The sequence below is a fragment of the Buteo buteo genome, chromosome 13 (assembly GCF_964188355.1).
Source record: "Buteo buteo chromosome 13, bButBut1.hap1.1, whole genome shotgun sequence".
NCBI classification, from domain to species: Eukaryota; Metazoa; Chordata; class Aves; order Accipitriformes; family Accipitridae; genus Buteo; species Buteo buteo.
Window position 1 is genome coordinate 2,795,828 of NC_134183.1, and position 20,313 is coordinate 2,816,140.

Below are 20,313 nucleotides of genomic sequence, written 5' to 3' on the forward strand. Positions count from 1 at the left end.
TAATGTGGAGAATGACCAGTGATGCACAAAACTCTTTGAAGGATCCTGTTAGCTTGTCTATAATAATGAAACTATTGATAATTATTGCAATGTCCTTTGGCCATGATATTCCATCCTGATTCATAACAGCATCTAATGAATAGTAGAATTAAAGCCTTTGCAAGCATGGGTGAAGGCTAGAGGATGCTTTGGAAAACAAGAACATCTTTTCATTAAATTAAAAACAAGTATTCTCTTCAAAAAAGTAATAGAATAAAGCATTTACAGAATGAAGGGTTTGTTTTGATTCCAGCTGTTCTGTGGCCTTATTTTAGTAATTTGACAGAAAACAGATTCATTTTGAGTGTATGGATTCATGGATGATTCAGCTCAATTCCATTTTGAGAGCACAAAGGGCTTGATGTAATTGTGTGGAGAATCTGGGTAAACCTCAGGTCTGGCTAAACCAGAGCAGTCAGTCTAGGTAAATGTAACTTAGATACAAAAGATCTAAGCTTCACCTGTGCATTCCCATTAATACTTGGACTGGCAAATTGCATTTCCCTCTAGCCTTTATAAATCTGTATTGGTCATGTATATACATATATACAGTTTACTTTTGGATACCTGGATGACAGAGACTAAATGTGCATGTTGACAGGATGATGTGTGCTGCGGTAACTCGCTGCACAATAGAAGAACAGAGGTATTGGTAACAAAAGTGCAAATAGCCAAAAGTTATCAGCAAGCTAAAAAAAAGATATTAGCTTTAAAAATATAGGGCCTTCTGCTATTATATGATTTTTGATCAAATGAAGTTTAACCAGTTTTCAGCAGCAGTTTTCTAAAAGTTGCTTCCTTCCAGAAGCATAGAGAGATCTTCTCAGCCATGAAAGGTTCTCTTGCAACAAGAGCAAAGTGCTTCTGCTTTGCAGGGGTAGTCCACATAACAAATTGGGAAGGCAAGTAGGACGTGAGCAGTTGTAGATGGAAACGTGAACGGGGATGTAACAGACCTTGTGACCCGTGTTCCCTGCAGATTTGTTTGGTTTGCCTCAAATCGTTATCCATGTAGATTGCGCTGGGTAGAGAAATAGATTCAAGGTCAAACTTCGATGGAGGTGACATCTATTTTTAAACAGCACAGATGGCATGGGCCCCCTGTCTGCTGCTCTTTTCCCTGCATGTGAGTTCAGGACTCGTTTGGAGTGTAACCTTGGCTGTGCGTGGACGAAGCCGGTCGGTATGCGGCGTGTTCACACCGGGCTCTGCACGCACAGGGGATGGTCTGTGTTGGGTTGGGGAGCGAGGGCTCTCGGGTCTGGGGACTTTGGTCACCTGCTATTGGAGACAAATGTTTGTGTATGCTCTTTGAGAAATTAATGAAGCTGTGTTGTTAAAAATGATTGGTTTTCCTCCTTTTTTGAAGTATATTGGTTGGTAGCTCTGGGGTCTAAAACCACTTTCTAGAATGCACCCTCAATATTTCAAAATCAAATAAACATGCATGTTAGTTTTTGTACCAGCATTTTGCAGTTCTGCTCAATTCTGTCCATTTTTGTGCTTTCTGGAAACAGTGAAAGGTTCTTAATTTTTCTTTTCCCCTGTTTTCCTTTTCCTCCCTTTCAGCCAACATCAGTTATACAGCACGTTTAGTTACAGCTGTCCCTCAAAGCTACTGTGGAAGATATTTTGCATATGGCACTATTGATTTTGCAGCACTGGCTATGGCTGGTATTCAGATAATGTAATGCTACTGTTAGATAAGTTTGGTTTTCTTTAACCCTTTACGGGCTCATTCTGTGCCTGCTCAAGAAAAGGTGTTAAATGTGAGACTTGCTTTCTGGGCCGGTGTAAGAGAACACCCTGTACAGCTTGCTGGTGTATTTAAAGAGCACTTGATGCTCTGTGGAGAGTACATGGTGCTTGTCCGTGATTAGCAGTGTATAGGGTTACAGGTGGGATTTCACTGAAGGAAATTCTACAGCAGCATAAAGGAAAGCTTTTATTCATTTAACGGGGGGAACATAGCTAGCTTTCATTAGAACTTTTCTATTTAAAATGACATTTCACTCCCTATAGTTACTTTATGGCTCTGTTCAAAGTGCATTAAGGTTGTAAAATGTTGGAAGATTATTTGAATATTTTTCAAGTCCTTTTCTGACCTTTATTGTAGTCCACTATTTCAATTCCCAGTCCACTTATGGCTTCTTCAGAGGCTGATGAGAACTAGGTGTCAGTCTAGTATCAATTTGCACTAGTGGGAATTATTGGGTGCTAGGGAGAAAACCAGCTTAAGAAGGCAAAGGTGGAAATAATATAATGACAGGCAGCACAAAAGTAATTGGTAAAAGGTGGATGCATGGAACTAGCAAAGATTTTTAAGAAAATAGTTGGAAACTTGTAACCTCATTATCTATTTGGAGTAGTTGTGAGATGGGCTGTCCTGGTGCTTTCATGCTTGTCTCAGGACAGTTGATCCTCCAGAAACTGTTCAACGGCTATCATGGTAGATGTGCAATTTGCTGTGTTGGTGTGGGTCTGGTATGGAAAGGTGCCTGAAAACTTGGAATTGGAACTTATCCTAACCTATTTTGGTTTGTAACAACTGGTCTGGGAATGTGAAATAGGCAGGTTTTCTTCTCCTGGAAGGGAAAAGGTGTTTGAGAAGTTTAGAAACAAACTGTTCAATTTAAGCTGTCCTTCCCTGTGCACTGCTTACCCAGCTGGTCATTTGTCTTCATCTCAATATGAGTGCTAATTTGTTATATGGAGGCCCAGTAAGAATTCTCTTTGGATGGGAAGGATGACATGGAGGAATACAGAAAACTGAGCTGTTTGCTGTGGCAGTGCACTCTGTTAGCATCGAGGGCTGATGAGGATGGCTGTTATCCTGGGAAAACTGTTCCAAAGATGGGAGTCAGGAAAATCTAAATGCATAATAAAATCTCTTATTTGTTTCTGATGTCTTCATTCTGTATCTATAAAAGGGATAGCTCAACTGAATTGTTCCTCAAATTCTACTCGGTTCAGTGCTGTTAAACTCTGCCAAAAAATACTGGATTGAGAATTCTTGTATTGAGCACAGTCAGCTTCAGAAAGTATTTTGTTCTCTGGCAAAACTAAAGCAGAGGTTTTAGCTTAACACTGCTATCTAATATCTGCAAAGTTGCATTGAAAATGCCAGCTTCAATTTCAAATTAAATAATGTTAGTAACATCAAATTTCTCTGCCTGGTAAATAGACAAATGCAAATAGGGTACTATTTAATTTTCTTCAGTAGGTCAGAAGAGGTCAGCCTGGGACTAAGGGAGCTTGCAGAGTTAGCCTTGGGTAAGTTGTCAGGCTGTATAGCTGGGACATGGCTATGTCTAGAAAGTGAAATTATCTCCCACCTTCCAGTACTTACCTTGAAGGCAGGAAAGGTTAGCTTTAGAAACTGGTTATCACATTAGTATTTATGAAATATTATATAAATACGTTTTGGAGACTCAAACCCTGAGTGTTTATCTCCTTATGATCTTCACAATGCTTTTGTTAATAGCCAGTGTGATGAATGGGATATCTGGTTTACAATTCACTTTTAAACCATCAATTTTCTGCTTGCCATTCCACTTAGCCAAAAGTGCCTTGGTTTCCATCAGGCTGCCTTTCCAACCAGAAATGCCATTGGGTAACCTCTTTGTGTGCTAAAACTACATGGAAAAGTACTGCAGAAGGACTGACATTTTGTATGCACTATCTTCCTTTTTCAATTTAGCCTGCTTTTCTCCTGCCATAAAAATCACTGAAATGCATGGACACAGTGAGGATGGAGTCACTGGAATATCATGAGCCAAAGATGTTTTCACTGAATGCAAAACATATGGGACTGCACATAAGCTGGTGCATGTAAGCAAATGTGCCAATACTAGCGGATTCTAGAAATTTTCTTACAGTACTGGATTTTAAGTTTTCAAGTCTTTATCATGTAATCTGATGGCCTAAAATTTAAGGAAAGAAAGAAATTAAAGTGTCATAGCACAAGGACTGGTGTGACTGTTACTTGAAAATTACTCAACAGATAGTACTGCAATAGGAACACAAATCATGCTCTGCACAAGGCTCAAACGAAATTAACTTTGCCAAAGCTTAAAAGAAATCAAGTTATTGTGACATTACGGAGTATTTCTGCTTTTGACATGTGTAAAGGACCATCTTGCTTAGCACTGGCTTACCTCAGAGTGAGGGAAATCTACTGCAACTTTTTTTCTATGTAGACACATTGATGCCTATACAAAGTGCTGGCAGAAGCTAAAGGCTGTTTTCTATTGAATTTAACTGTCCTCTAAGAATATGCTTAGAAAAGACAGTTCTCTGATAATGTGACAGGCTTTGGTTTCCATTCCTGTGTAAAGCAGAGCTGTATAAGCACCAGGAGCTTTTGCCTTGGGCTCTCAACTGTAAAGGGAATTTCTCAAAAAACTGTGGTTATGAGTATCTTCTATAATATTTGCTTATGGTGCCACAACTAATTAGTTGCAGAATAAGTAGTATGTGATGACTCTTCCTCCAAACATCATTTCAATTGTGAAATCTTTTTTCTAGAAATTGTGAAAGCATTGACTCCCAAGAGTAATATCACTTTACCTATGTTGCAGACAAGTCCTTGAATAGGCATGTGGGGAAAATAATTTTCTTTTATTTCTTAATTGAAGGTCTAAATTTTGTTAGACCAAAGAAATAAAGGAGTCTTCTGTGGAGCCCTTTCCAGCATTAACAGCACTGTAGAGCTGGTTACTTTAAACATTTTGATCTGAACCTAGGACCTCATTAGTAATAACTCTGTCTAAACTGCATTACAAGTTGTTCTGAGCAAGGAGGATTTATCTTGCTTTAATGCAACTAAAAGAATAGGCTATTGCTACTCAACAGTTAATGAGCCAGTAAAACCTCTCAAAACCAATATATAACTGATTCTACTTTGCTGTGTAGTTAGCTTTGCCTGAGTGATGCTCTCCAGCTGCGGAGGAGGTTGAGCTATAGCCTTTTGATGCTGTTTTTGCTCTTCCCACTCTATCTCAATAGAGATGGCCAACAGGAGAGAATTTAAGGTCCATTACTTATGGTAAAATAGTAAGACATGTGCAGCTGCTAATAGCCTGCAGCATGGTAGCTCATGGAGGTACAAATGAGATTGGGGATTCTTGTGTCTGGCACTGGTGTGGATAAGAGGCAGCCCTGTTCTGTGTTGTTTGAAAATGGAAAGGGTAAGGCTAGACTGGCTGGCAGAAAAGTTTTATGGGCAAATGGAGCTTGATTGTGATTAAATATGCCTTCCAGCAACATCTGGTAATTGCAGATTGGCTTGTTTGACCCCAACCCCTGCACCTGTTTGTCTTGCATTTCTGCAAGAACTTAATACTCCTGGAGGAGGGCTAGTGGAAGTGGGTTATTCCTCTGCAGCTATCAGGCCTGTTAGCTTAAAAAGTGAATTAAGTTAACATGCCAAGTATTTGGTTATGCTAAGGCTGGTATAGTATACCCTCTTTTTTTGCTGTCTTTTACAAGAATGACCCTTCCAAGCCAAACTTGTGAACTAAGCATATCTTTCCATATTTTTTGCAGCAAAAAATATGGAAAGGTACTGCTAATTATTCAGCCTTCGATAATTACCATTGCATAGTACTAACAGTAATGTAAAAGAAACCCTGAAGAAGGAATAGTGAGACAACAGCTCTTGGGGCTTGGTGTAGCCACTCTGCAGTGCTTTGGTTGCTTGTATGTAACTTGTATTTGTTGTATATGTTTAACAGAGTTCAATTTGCATGTTAGGGCTCAGATTTCTTTGTCCCCTCCACTTCTGGATTTAGCTAGGGGGAAAAAAGGGACTAGCACGAATAATAAGTTACTGGCCCTCTCCAACCAAAACTTGCCTGTTTCAGCAGGTAGCTGAGCAGGTAAGAGCTGGCATTCATTGATGAGTTCCCTTTTTAATGTATTTAAGTTATATTAATATAATATCCTGCAGAGCTATTAACTGACCATTATAAAATGCTACAGCCATTAACTTACAATAAATCTCAATATATTGTGTTTGTTTACCCTGTCAGAGTTAGCAACAGATCAGTCTGGGTCCCCTGTGTGCATCTATGATGGGAGATTTGCTTCTTGCTCTTCCCCAAATGCAATTTGGGCCTCTGAGGTGTTCTCATGTCATACTTTGCCATCAGTCTGTGGTGTCTGGCAGAAAGTGCAGGATGACCTTTCCGTTGCTGCTTAAGGAGGCTTTGAGCTTTATAGCATCTTTCATCTGATCTCTCCAATCACATTATGAAGATGACGTAAAGCCTCATGGCACCAGGCGGTGTTTCAGCACACAGCCACTCCTTAAGTTTGTGAAAATAACCTGGGTATTGGTGCCATGCTTGGTGGCTATAACAATCCTTAGTATGCAAAGGGATGTTGCTGCACAGACTTATAAAAGTAGCATTGTTAAGATAAAGGCTTGACAACATCATTTTCTATCTTTCTTATATTATCATCCCCTACTGGGAATATTTCCTTAGGATGCGAGTGTATATAGTAAACTATGGAAAAACCTTTGTTTCTGTAGTCTGTTTTGTTCTTTGGTCCTGAATACTGTTGGATTACCCTGTCCCTGCTTTCAGGTCAGATCTTACTCTGGGAAAGAAGATCTGGAGGATATCTCCTTGGTGTGCAGCTAGCCTGAATACCAGGACTGGCTCATCTAAGGTGTGGCCTTGGACTGGACAGAGGCTATATGAAAATGCCTTTTTCAGAACTTCTGCTAGAGCTGCTATATAAATGTCAGAAGGCTGTAAAGCCACAGGCTCCTGACTGTACAACTTCACTTGAGGGTAAGGCTGGAATAGGATGAGAACATTCCTGTCTAGAGATAGCAGTAATAATAACAAAGGCAGCAAAGGCTGAGTTTGGCAAACTGAGCTGGTGTATAACATAAATGTTCTTTTCTTTCAATAGCTGTGTGCCAAGGGACTGAACAAAGTGTTCATTAATTTAATATTTTTTGCATATATTTTTCTTCAATTTCATTTTTCTTTCATATTTTGATAAAAGCCAGAGATTCCATGTTGTATTATGAATATGGATTTGTAGCCAGAAGCTGTGTGGAAAAATCAATACATTTCCAGTTTGTTCCCAGGTGTTTCTGCTAACTGGGAGGGCAGAACAAGTCTGCTGCCAGGAATGTATTCTGCCTGCTGATTAAAAAGGATCAGGGCAAAATGGCTAAAAACTACTGCAAGTTGAAGAAAAAGTTGTGTTCATTGTGGTTATATATTGCATGAATTAAGCTTCAGTTAAAGATGAACTCAAATGAGAAATTATCAGGAATGCAAGAGGAAATAATTCTTCCGAGTGAAAATTGCTGCTTAAAATATACAGTCCTGCCAGACTTGTTACACACCTTTAACAAATCTATGTAAATAAAGTCAGACACTTTATTTGACAGATCAGTGAAAACCAATCTACTCTGAAATGATACTCATTGCTCAGCTACTTGTCTACAACTGAGTCTTCTAATGGAAAACATGTGAAATGTGTTTACTGAAGGAGCAATGTAAAGTGATAGCTACAAGTGTGTCATGAAGCCGAGTATAGAAAGAACAATGAGAAAATCTTTTGAAAGCTGCAAACTGAGGCTCTGATCAAAAAATCCCTGGCTATTGTGCAAAAATAAGTGATAATGCTTGTCTGCATTGCAATCAGATTTCATTTTGGACATGATGAGTTGGGATATTTCTCTATAACTCTCTGAGCCAAAGGCTGTGCATAGTTGGATTTAAAATAGACACCACTCTGAAAGGGCCTAGAACTCTCCTTTGCATGCTGTCACATCTTGGAAAACAAGCCAGTTACTTAGTTAATGAGCAGATGACAAATTAAATATTTGCTAAGTGAAATTGAAGGCAGTTGTATTAGCTGCCCAGAATTATATAATTATTTGAGATAATTTGGGCTATGATGCATCGGCAGGGCTAGGTATATAAAGCTCATGTTTCATAGGGGTGGAAAAATATTAATCTTGCATTCTTCCTTCCCAAAAGATTTCATCCAACTGCCAATGTCATCAATAGGATTCCACCAGCTCTGGGTATGATTACCGAAGCTCTGGCTGAAATCACTGGGAGACTGAGGTTCAATTCTGTGCCCTTAGCATCTTGTAATTGGAAACTCCCTACCTAAGACTCAGTAACACCTGGACCCGAGAGCTTTTCAGAGCCTGTTGGATTACATGTTTTCCCATAGAAACAATATTTTAAATCAAATTTATGCCAAATATATATCTGAATATCCACTCTCCTTCCTCTGTGGCAGAGCAGTAATGTAGTCCTTGCTGAGCAAAGGTATTGCATGTATGCTGGACTTACTGCTCCTGTGAGGTGCTGCTGGGTATAAATACCCTCAAGGAGTGTAAGTCAAGACCATATTTTATTAACTACTGTTGGGCTTTAGATGAAGCTGAAAATCTTCTCAGGACTCAGCTCTTTCTGGCAGAGATCAGATTTTTAAATAACTCCCTTCTAGTAAAATAAATGTTCAGTATTAACTGTTCAGAATGGTACTTAATAGCATCAGTTGGTCCATACATTAATTTTGGTCTCAGTAGCCTTAATCACAACGAAATGAGGCTGGATTTTTACGGTGTTCAGGGTGGGCAGATCTGTGCTGTACAAGCACAAGGGCTATAAGCTTTGTTCTATGCTGTGGGCACTATTACACTTGCAAAGCTATTCCTTGATGCTGCAGCAAATGGGATCAGAACATGGCCCAGCTACCAAAATTGATAGAGCTGTGAAGATTTATGCTACCTGTCTACCTGCCACTTTGAGTGGAAGTCTGTCTTTTTATTACCATAGCTTGTATGGCATCTTTGCAAGTGAATGTAATTCACTGTGCACTCAGGATTTAAGATCTAAGCTAGTGACTTGTTCTGATGTTGCTATTTCTTGCTGAGCTTAGTTTTGAATACCCTGATGTTTCTTCTGTGGGTCTTGAATAAATCAAATGGTGCAGAGCAGAAATAGAAAAAAAGGTTGTGAAAGGGAGAACAAACTAAGAGAAATCTATCCTGCAGAACTTTACTGCTGTTGACAGTGCTTAAAGGCAGCTTTAGCAGTGTCTGATAGCTCCTCTGATTCATGGGGTGGGCAGCACCTTAAAATGATCACCCCTTCATTTGAAAACACTTCTTCAGAGAGTCTACTCAAATGAATAAAGATAGTGAGATTTGGCCCAGGGTTTTATCAGCATTTATTGACTTAGAGCCTATAGTAATGCTGTAAGGCTACACAGGAAAAATACGAAGCAAGTAAACAGATTTTCTACATGGATAATTATAAGGTATTTTTAAGAAGTCTTAAACTTTGGCCTCTTTCCTGTTTTTGGAAGGAGACTGCAAACTCTAAAACAAGAGAAATGTCTCTTACCAGAGGTCATATTGCCGGCCTCAGTGGTCATCATCTCCTGTCAGATTTACTGCCACAAAACAGTTAGCCCAGAAACAAAATAACTGAATCTGTGGGAAAACTTTAAAACAAGTACAACGTTCATGTAGCTGCTGCAGCGTGCTGAGGAAAGAGCATCTGTTGGTGCTGAGTAGGGAGAGCAGTTTAGTTTCACTTTTGCTTTTTCCCAAGGAGGGGAAAAAAAGGCTTTTACAGGCTTTTTTCTTCAGTATGTCAAAACAGCATTTGTGTGCTCGCAGCAACTGATAGAAAATGGAGTTGTGTGGATGTGTTACAGTAGGAAAAGGATTGATGCTGCCAAACAGATGCCCAGGAGCTTTCCTCAGCTGTGCCAGAAGTTGGTACCCAGCTGAGATCCCAGGGACTGGGGTCACCTGCAAAGGGTAAATTCCAGAGGTTATACCCAGAGTAACTTTCCAGCAGCTTGATGGGTAGGGAATGATCCAAATCGGATTGGAGGGCTGCAGGGACTTTTAATACCCTGTCAATCAAGTTGCCCTTTCATTTTATAATCCACAGAGGCTGTGAAAGATAATAAAAGAATAATGCAGGCAGAGACTGATGGAGCAGAGAGCACTGGCCAGTGCCAATGTGTTCCTACTACATACATGGCTAATTTAAATTAGTTTTTGTTCTTATATAGCATATACTATTTCTCCTTTGGAGAGCTGCACCCTATTCTATGCACTGCTCCTGCCCTTGTTCTGGTGCCACTGTGGAAAACAAATCTGCTTGTTTTACCACAACCATTGCAACTTTGCAAAGCGATGTTTGGAGGTAACGAGGGATTGATCAGACGGTGTTTTATTGTTACCGTTTCCATTTGTGTTACACTTGGAAAATGTGTTTAAAATGGAGTGCAAGACTATAGAAATTATCTAGAGATAGGATAAAATGCTTTGACATACTCTAGCTTATAAAAAGGACTGATTGGTGATTTAAATGCAGTCACTTTCCCTTTCAGAGAGAATTTTGGTATTTAAAAGTCTTTTTAATCTGCTGGAGAATACATAGTATTTTATTGAAAGGTGAAGCTGTACAAATTGAAATTGGAGACTGGGCACATTTTTAATGCAATTTATTGATTATATTCTGGAGCAAATTGCCAAGGGCAATGAAGATACTCAAAGGTTGAGAATCTATTACCCCAAGAGTAGAATGTATATTAGCTAAACACTAGCTTAGGTGTAGTCAAGCCCAAGTATATTATTCAGTACAATGGATGACTGATTGAAGTTCAGTCTTCTGATACACAGAAGATCAAATTAAATATTCTAACATGCTTTTTTGAATATGAATTCTACAGCTATTACCAAGCAAATACTACCTGAGCCAACCTTGGCAGACATGCTTTGAAAAGTTCTTGTATTTCTCTTCCTGGTCCTGCTTCTAAGTTGTACCTCTGTTTTATACAAACATTTGTACATAATGTCCATGCATGCAAATACATAAAACAAGTGAAGGAGTTTTTTCTCAGTATCTTTCAGTGGCTGACAAGGTACATGACCACATGAACTCTTTATGCAGAAGATGAAAGAAAGCTCTTGTAACATCAGGGTTTAGCTAGAGTAAGAAAATATCTTTAGAGGAGTTGTATGTTCTGCTTGGTACTTAAATGTAGGTGTGATGTGATAAGGTGTAGTGTTTCTGCGGCTAGAGACTACTTAATTCTATCTGCTTTATCATATCCATTTATTGTGGTGTTTTAGGAAAAAATTAGCTCTTGATTTCTTGAGTAATGACTTCTTGAAATCCAGTTAATTTTCTTCCTTCATCCCCAAATCGTTGAACACCAGTTATTAATTATTTTTAATAACTATTGTCCATGTGTCTGATTTTTCTAACAAATGTTACAAAGCATTTATCAGGGACATCTGTGGATTCTCTTCCATAGTTATTATTGTGGGTATAATTCCTTACTGTGTCTTTTGGTCAGTGTGACCCCATTTGAAATATTAAGTGGGATCTGAAATAGATCTTTGCCTTGATGGCCCTTTTTTGCTGGGCTAAATTCTGTCATAGTTCCTGGAAACATTTGATGTTAACTTATAACTCAAGATCTCAACACATAAGCACTTCAGGGTGAGTTGAACTATTTCCTTTTTTTTTTCCCCTGCAACATCAGAGTTCATAAAGTCATCAAATCCTCTTTCCCCTCTTTGGCATCAAAACGAAAAGCCCGATGAATTCTCTGTTGAACTAAGTGCAAGTTTAATGTGGTCTGATGTCATATACTGAAAGTGGCGTGTTGTGGATGAGGTCCTGTCTGCAAACCGCTCTCTACCGAAGGGCCAGTGCTGTGTATGCACTGCAGGGCACAATACTTCACCCCCAAAGGGAACAAGTCAGCCAAGCCTTGGCTTGAAATCAAGTTGTAAGCAAAGCAAGTAACCCCTCTGCCATCCAGCACAGCACCTGCTCGTGCCTGACCGGTTGAATAGCGTTAATCTCATTAAATAGAACTTTTTTGGTATGGAAGATGGGGAGGTTATCGTAGAGCTGGTGCCAGAACTGGTGGATGCTGCTGGTTTGTCAGCGCTGTCATGGTTGAGCATCTGGCTGGGATGCTTTGTACTGGAAGCACAGGAAAATGTTTCAGCAGCAGAGTGGGCACAGTTGTGCTGATGCAGCCGCTCCTGTCTGCTATTTCCATCATTGCTGCCTTCTTTCCAGGTAGAAGGCATTTGAGAACTTCTCCTGTGATGCCTAGGATGGGAAGGGCTCCTGTTGAATTTTTATCACCTCCCTGATCTATGAATATTGCCTTAAGGTAATCTTGAAACTTGGCACCAGACAGAATATTCTGTGTTTAACTTCTAGGAATTGCCCATGAAGCCAAGCTGCTCTCACTTTAAGGATAGGTTTTCCCTGTAGTAAATCAGAACAGAAAATTGCTTCCCCATAGCTTTTTGTTTGTGATTAAACAAACCAAATGGTAAAAATATTTGCTCTGTAGCATAGCAACAAATAAATGGTCTGTTTGGCAACATAACTGAAACTGATCCTTAAAATAATATAGCTTTTCCCATGCAAAGAGATGATGTTGGAGGCACCTTACTAGGTAGGGTAATGATCCTGTGCTTAGACATTGCACAATAAACTAAGAAATGCAGAGATGCAATTGTTATCTGGCTTGTCTGCTGCTCTGGTCCATAGCCTTGGCTGTATCGCTGTTTGTGCCTGTGCTAATGTTTCACTTGGAGTCATTTAGACTTTTTTTAGACTTTGAAGTGCCTCACGCACCTCTGCTCTATAGTATGATGACACCTGATCTTTGCAGGTTCTAGGTATTGCTGGAGCAGATGCTGCCATAGATTATTGTGTTGCTGTTGTGATTAAAAACTGGACAGAGCAGCTCAGGGACTGCTGCTTTCTGTAACTCCTTTTGCTTTTTTTTCCTCCTGCTCTTGAGAATGTGAGTTAGTCCTGGACTGGCAACTTTCTGGCTTGCCCTGGCCACTGTCAGTGTTTGGCCCTATTCTGAGGGTGTTAACCAGATCTAATTATTCACAAGCAAGTCTAGGATCAGTCTGCTACGCATGATTTAAGGGCAGTTTTCAAAAGCATTTGCTTGAAAAATCCCAGAGCACCAGCATATTTCTAGTGCACGCTGTCATTAAATAATAGCCTGTCGGAAGGCAAAATCAGTAGAAAAGCCTTCCATAGCCATCGGTGCTTCGTGCTGTATTTTAAGGAGGTGTAACCACAAAGCAGATCTTTGTTTCCTGTTTTTCATTGTAAATCATTTTGAATTGCCCTTCATTAAAAAAGCAGGGCTTTGTAATGAACAGGAACATGCAAGGCTGGTATGAGGCCTTTTATTTCTCAGAATTGCATGAAGTGCAAGGAAATTTGCTTTTTATGGCTAGGATTTAATAGAAAGGAAGATGGGAAGTTCCAGCGTATCAAAAAAGCTGGAAGTCCTGGATGTCAGTAAACAGATGTTCTGCATCAGCTACTGCCAGGCCAAGGACATAATCCTTTATCAGTGATTTAAATTTCCTATGGATCTCTAGCTTGCCATGAGTGTTAATTTAAAGGGCTTGTTTTCCGTGACACTTTTCACACTGTGTTTTCAGCTGGGGCTTGTGCTACTTTTAAAGCCAGTGCAGGGTGATAACTTTGAAGCCAGCTGCAGCTCTGCATCCCCCGGCAGCAGCGGTCGTTTGCTGTTCCAGCTCGAGCTCTGCGGGCACTGGGACTGCAGACACTGGTTCTCTAGGGCAATCACAACTTTCGCTTCAATTTGGGAAAGGAAAAAAGCAGAAGGTTTCCATTTCTCTCTTCCATCTCTAGTTCTGACATCTTTTATAGGCACAGACTTTTCTTCCTGCTTTTTCTCTTTATTCTAGTTCTACCTGGAAGCTTATAGAAGTGAAATAAACAGGTTTCTTGCATGTCTGGAGAGGTGAATTTAAATTCTAGGTAAAGCATCTTGTATAACTTAAGGCTGGGATTTCTGTTGTGCAGTGAGGTGTTTTCACTAGTTTCTTTGGGTCAGCATGACTTTGCCACTGATTCACCTCCCTTAGGTGCAGCAAGGTGTTTGTAAGGTCCTATAGAAGTAGGAGCTGTTGCTCAGGTGAGCAAGCTGGGAAGGTAGGAAAAGCCTCCATGCCTGACCTACATTTTCAGTCTGCCCATTTAGAGCCTGTACTCAGAACATGGGATGAGTGGAACATTTCGTTATGTAATTCAAAGCTTTCCACACCCAGTAATCAGGTTTGATGGGGGAGCACTTTGTGTCATACTCTTTAATTTTTTTATAGAATTGGTACAGCAGAGGCTGTTCGGGACTGCTTTTTTCTATGAAATATATAATAGAAACATTCTTTTCATCAAGTGAGAATCCCCATTTTACAGAGAAGGGCTTTGTATTTTAGAAAGGCTTGGGTGGTCAGTTAACTGCACCAATTTAAGCAAGCTAATCTTGTCATTTGAGGGGTTTTTAGTTATTGATAATCACTGGCCACACTTGTTTCTTTCCATCATTCCAAGACAGATTTTTTTCCTCTTTCTCTTGGAAAAAAATACGAAAAGGGTGCTTGATAAAAAACAAAACTATGCAACTAGATATGTGTGTGAGCAGAGTGGAAGCTTTCTAGGCAAATCCCCTGTGAATCACATGATGTGAATAATTGGCATCTATATATTTCTTTCCTGAAATATATTTTTCTGGAATAAAAATAGTATAGGAGCGGAGTGCCCCTTTGGCAGGAAAAGGCAGATACAGACTTCTACAATCAGGTTTGAGTTTGGAGAAGTAAAGTTATGCCCAGTTGCAGCCTATGCCCACATCTTTATTAAGCATGCTGCTAGCAGCCTGGCTGCAGGAGTACAGCACCAAGCATAGGCTTAGTAACAGTTCCCAAATATGTTGCTAAAAATGGCAGGGGATTAGGCTAAGGTCTTTTATCTCAAAGGTATCTCCAGAGCCTGGCTAAGGGCTGGATGGACTGTTTGGATGACATCTCACTTCAAATGTCTGATTCTGGTTGGGGATTTTTTTGTATTCCACTTTGGTTTAGATACATAATGGGATTTATTGTCTTTTTAACTTTTTTCCTGAATGGAAATCTGAAACTATCCATTCTACAAATAGTTAAATAGCAAAATTTCTGAAAGCTTACTGCTTTTGTTCTCATCTGGGCTTTTGTATGATTTTGTGTTGCCAAAATTCTTTGTCAGGTTTTACCTGAACTTGTTAAAAGCTTTGATCAAGGCCAAATGATTTTTCTTGTAACTTACGCAGTTCTAGGTAATCTGAAATAATTAATTTGGAGATAATGTAAATCAGCTGCACAGATGTCTTCCTAGTTCCTTTCCATCAGCAGGGTTGTTTGCCTTTCCTGGGCAAGCTTCAGAAGGACTGGCACTCATTTGTCATAAAGAGCAAATTTACTGCCTCTGTTTTGTGCTGGAAATCCGGTGAGGTGTAGATTTGTAAATGACTGGGATTCCTGCATTTCCTGGGGTTGATTTGGCAGGAAACCCCATCATTTACTGCCACTTTGTTACTCAGGCTTTTGATGTAAATCTGAATGAATGGGAGTGTGAAGGGCAAGCTTTGACTTCAGGGTTAATAAACTGACTTTATATTATTGCTATGTGCTGCGTTCTCGCCCACTGTGTTCACTTTCTTGGATTGCAAGGCAATTACTAGTATGCGAGGTTCTTTAGTGGAATGCTGTTGTAGCTTTTCCTTTTAACTCTAGTGCAAGAAGCAGATGAAAGTCTCAGTCCCTCCAGCTGCTTGATTGCTCTAAATAACTGTAATTTATAGAACCTCATTTGTTCTTTGTCCATTATCTTAATACTAGCTTAAAAGTAGCAGAAATCAAAAGGTAGACTTTGGTTAATGCTGAGGGAAGAGGAATCCACCCATTTAAGCTTTCCAAGTGTTTTGTGTAAGCAAAAAAACCCCAAAGTTGTCAGCTAGTGGTTCAGGGTACTGCCCTGTGGTCTGCAAAATCCTACGTGTTCCTATTCTAGCTTTGTCACAGAAAATGGATTTGGAAATGCCAGATGAGGTTGGAAAGCTCTTTCCTACCCCCATATTCAGCTGTAAGAAGTAACCCTTGGTGCAGCCCCTTCTGCTGGGGCTGCCTGTTAAGTCATGTCCTTAACAGCAAAACCAGTTGCTCTCAAATTTCAGTAAACAACTTGGAAACTTTCTTTGTAAACATTTTACCTTTTGATCCGGTTCTGAACATGAAGGTGGAAGGACTGCTGCACTTAAAAGGGTGATATAATGGGTGATAAGTTCACACTGCTCCTGCTTCAGCTCATAATTGTGTTTTACAGTTAGCCATCCCCATGGTAGTTACTGGAATGCTGTGTGGCAGGGAATGTCCCAAGGTTCTCCATAACTCTGTAGAGTTAACGAGAATATAATAAACTGCATCTGAAAATGTCCACTTGGGGAATCATAATGATGCTATGAATGTCAGTAGGAGGAAAAAAAAATAAAAAAATCTGTGCTGTGATGTAAGAAGCAGCAGTTGGCAGCAAAACCCTTCTGAGCAGGGGAAATCTAAATAGGAACTACTTGCTAACCTTGTGCTGCTTGCTTGAGTGTTTCCCAGAACATCCCTTGGTGCCTCTGACGTCCTGCCAGGCCAACAGCTGTGTTCACTGTCCAGCCTTCGCTCCCCTGGGAAGTGTTATCATGATGCTACCAAAACCCACCTGCTGCCTGTTTCCAGGGGTGGAGGCTTTCTATGCAATGACAGCCTTAATTAAGGGGCATTTAATTGCAATTAAGACTAGCTTGTGTGATGATATATACAGGCATGTGTAGGCGTGCTCACAAACATGAGTGCATATATGAAAATAACTCCTCTTCCTCTGTGCTTTATCTACCTAGAATATATTTTATCTTTTGGTAATTTATAAGAAATTTGTCACCTCATCAGCCTGCAGTAACAGGACTCAAAAGACACAGATCTTAAGCTGGTGGGAGCTCTGCAACTTTATGGCAATCAGCAGGATAAAAAAAAAGGCTGATTCAAAGTGTAACAAGCTGACCATAAATTTTAAGAGAATCTCTTCAAATAAAAACAATGAGAGCTTTTTCCTTTCTCCTTTCCCTATAAGATGAAGATGGAAGCAATGCTTTCTGACATTGTCATGGGAGCTTAAAAATCTGTGTGCCTTTGTAAAAGTCTGCTAGTAGCAATGTGGGGTATTTCTTCTGCTTTTTCTCTTTAATCAAATAATATCTCTCTGGAGGCAACCTGCTGAGCAAGTGCTCTTCCAAACTGTCCAGCACATGATGTTATATTGCAGAGATGATTCCACAATGCATATAGCCCATGAATTTCACCTTCCATTTCTGCTAACACCTTTGTGTTTGAAAATAGGGCTAACTGCATGAAGGTGACAAGTGGGATGTGTTTGGGTCTTCAGTTCCAGAGTGATTGTCTATAATTATGATTACTTGGAGGACTGGGCAACAATTTGCTTTAGCCACATCGATATTAACACTAATTGTTCAGTGAATTCCTATGGAAATTCTGAAGGCATCTCTGTTCACCCTGTAGTGATTCACTATCTGTGTAATACTGTTCCTGCAAACCACGTAATGGGGAAAGCTGTGTTTTCTCTTAATAGCAGCTTTTAATTTACTGGAAGGAGCTGTGATCAGTCAGACACCATGGGATAATCGCCATCTTCCCCATCCATGTTGGTAATGTTTCTCTTCACGCATAGATAGCTTAATCATCTCATGCTGTAAGGGATTAAATGCACCAGGAAATGCCTCACTAGTTTATTTTCTTAACCTTTTCCCATTGTAGACAAGGGTTTGATTATAAACGCGGATTGCAAAACCGATGTGTGCTGGGAACACCAGCCCAGGCTCCCTGGAGCCCGCAGAGGTGCGAGGGACCCCTGTGCTGGGCATGAGGCGTTCTGGTGTGTGGGGCCCGCTTGGGGATGTCCCTTCATCGTCGAGCTGGCATGGGACCTGAATGGGGAACTGACAATTAATTTCTAGTTATTAAGAAGCTGTTTAGCTTATGCAGGTCCTGGTGAGTCTAGAGAGGCACCTCCAGAGGAACAAAGACTTCTACTTCGGATGGTTATAGATACAAAAGATAAGTTATGATTGCAAGTGTATTTTTAAATATTTACTTTTGATAAAGGGACCGGCACGATAGACACAGGCATTTTCTGGGAAGCAGTTTGACTCATTTTTAGCCTGAAAACTATTTCTTCAGCCTGTGCAATGAAAAATGATGGATACTGCATGCCAAGAAGCTCTCACTTGCCTCTTGGAGGATTTGCAAAGCTGGGGAGGTGTGGAATTACTTGTTTGATTACTTGTAATGAATAGCTCAAGTAGTGAGGACTATCACCACCTTCATTTTCTTAGTGCTGTGACCAGGGCACAGGCACAGCCTGGAGAACACTGCCACTGTCTTCCTTCTATAAACTTTCAGCTAAAAATACCCCACTTACAAAATGCACATACTGTGAGAGTTCCTTTGTCCACAGAAGGTGGCAAAATGAGAATAATTGTGGATACTGAAGCATGGAATATAGAGAAAAAACTTACTAATGACTACAATATAACCAATGCATCATTCTGCTCTTGTGTACTGTTGCAGAGAAGCAATTTTGTGGTAACTGGTGCATTGCAATTTTGCATCACTTTGCTTATTACATACCAGCTGTTGCAGGAGTGCACACAGAAAATACCGCTATTATAACAAAAATACCAAGAAAAAAACCCTTTCTAGAAGCAGAAGATGGAGCTTGCTCTACCAAAACCCTCAAAAAAAGACTGCTGTTACTTGCAAGTGGTGACATGGCAAGAGCTGAAATTGAGAAAAATCTTTTCAACTGATGGAAAGAAAACAGGCTGAGTAACAGATGCATGAATAAGATGTCCAGAATGATTGTATTGGAGAATAGTGATATGGTGATTACTGATATTGAGGTAAAAGCTTGGAGAATGTTAAAAAAAAAAGGAGCCCAAAGTGACTCCTACTGCAATTCATAGAGGCTGTTGAAGTGCCCTAACCTGCTTTGACAGCCCATACCAACCTGCAGGCAATATTCTTTGATTGCAGTAGGTATGCTTACTCCTAAACCTTTTCAGTGTTGAATTTGTAAATGTGCAAAATTGCAAAAATAGCAATTTTTAAAGTTCTGTGCAGCAGCCACTGCTCTGGATGAAGTCAACTGATTCTGACAATTAGAGTAATTATTTGGCTTGCCCAGTCCCTTCTCTACTTCCAACTCTTATTCAGCTCTTGATGGTATCAAATAATTTCCTGAATGAAACAGCAATTCTGCCTCAATAAAATATTTATGATTGTTGAGTGCTTCCTGATCTCTGCTTTGAGCTTGCTTTTTCTTTATTTGTTTATTGGGATTCATGTTTCTCCATAGCTCTGGGATGGAGAAACCAAAACCCCACTTGGTACGTGTGAGATATAAACTAGTTAATTTGGGAGGTTTGAAATGGTCATCTGTCATCTTCAGCTCTTTTTTTTCCTGAGGCTAGTACTTATTTGAAGATGCTGATTCTCAGTCTTTCATTTTCCTAGTAAGTGAACCCATGATTCAGAGCTGACTTCTAAAAAGCAGATAATTTATACTGGATTTAAAAGTACAACCTCGTTCTTATTTTCTACCACCATCCTTGATTCTTATTTAGCAGGTTACAGGTGATCTCTCTTCTCTTCCTTTCTCAATATGAAATTGTTGTAGCTGTGAATTTTATCTCCTATGATAAGATTTTTCTTAATCAGCCAACCCTAAGTCCAGTGCTGAACTGTAGTAACTCAGGATATAAATGTAGGCATGACATCCGAGAGGCTGCCAGAACTCTTTCTTCTGGGTTTTATTATGATTAATTTAATAGCAGGCTTGTGGCCAGCTAACTGGCATTGATGATATTTGCTGTTGTTTATGAAGGTTAAAATGGAATTGACCCTCTGTAGATGTTTTCTTAATTCTTCTTTCATAACTGATGCCAGACAAGGTGACTAAATCTAATACACCATAAAAGTTAAAATGGAAAATAAGCATCTGCTGGCTTAGTTTGTTGTTGACCAGTCAGAATGACTCCAAATAGGAAAAAGCCCATAGTGCTCTGCTTGAAGAGGTTCTGTGTCAGTTTTAAACGGTTTCTTAGTTGGTTTGGAATATGAGTTTTTCCCCTCTGTGACCAAATATGTATATTGCAACTATTGATATTACTGCTTTGGTAAAATGCTGCATCCTACCCCTTGTCAAATGCTCGCTGAGTATCTCCACAGATGGTAGTTTGTAAGATTTTGAAATAATGGAGGATTCAAAAAAGAAATTGGGCTCAGTAGCAGTGTCATACTAG

The 20,313-nt window shown here is 39.8% G+C and overlaps 1 long non-coding RNA gene across 1 annotated transcript in view; it reads left to right on the plus strand.

Annotated features, from left to right (window-relative positions):
- The first annotated feature begins 1,144 nt into the window (after window positions 1-1,144).
- Window positions 1,145-20,313, plus strand: part of LOC142038650 (uncharacterized) — a 145,050-nt gene continuing 125,881 nt past the window's right edge. Inside the window, exon 1 of the long non-coding RNA XR_012652619.1 lies at window positions 1,145-1,218. This is a non-coding gene — a long non-coding RNA (uncharacterized LOC142038650). The remainder of the gene's footprint in view (window positions 1,219-20,313) is intronic.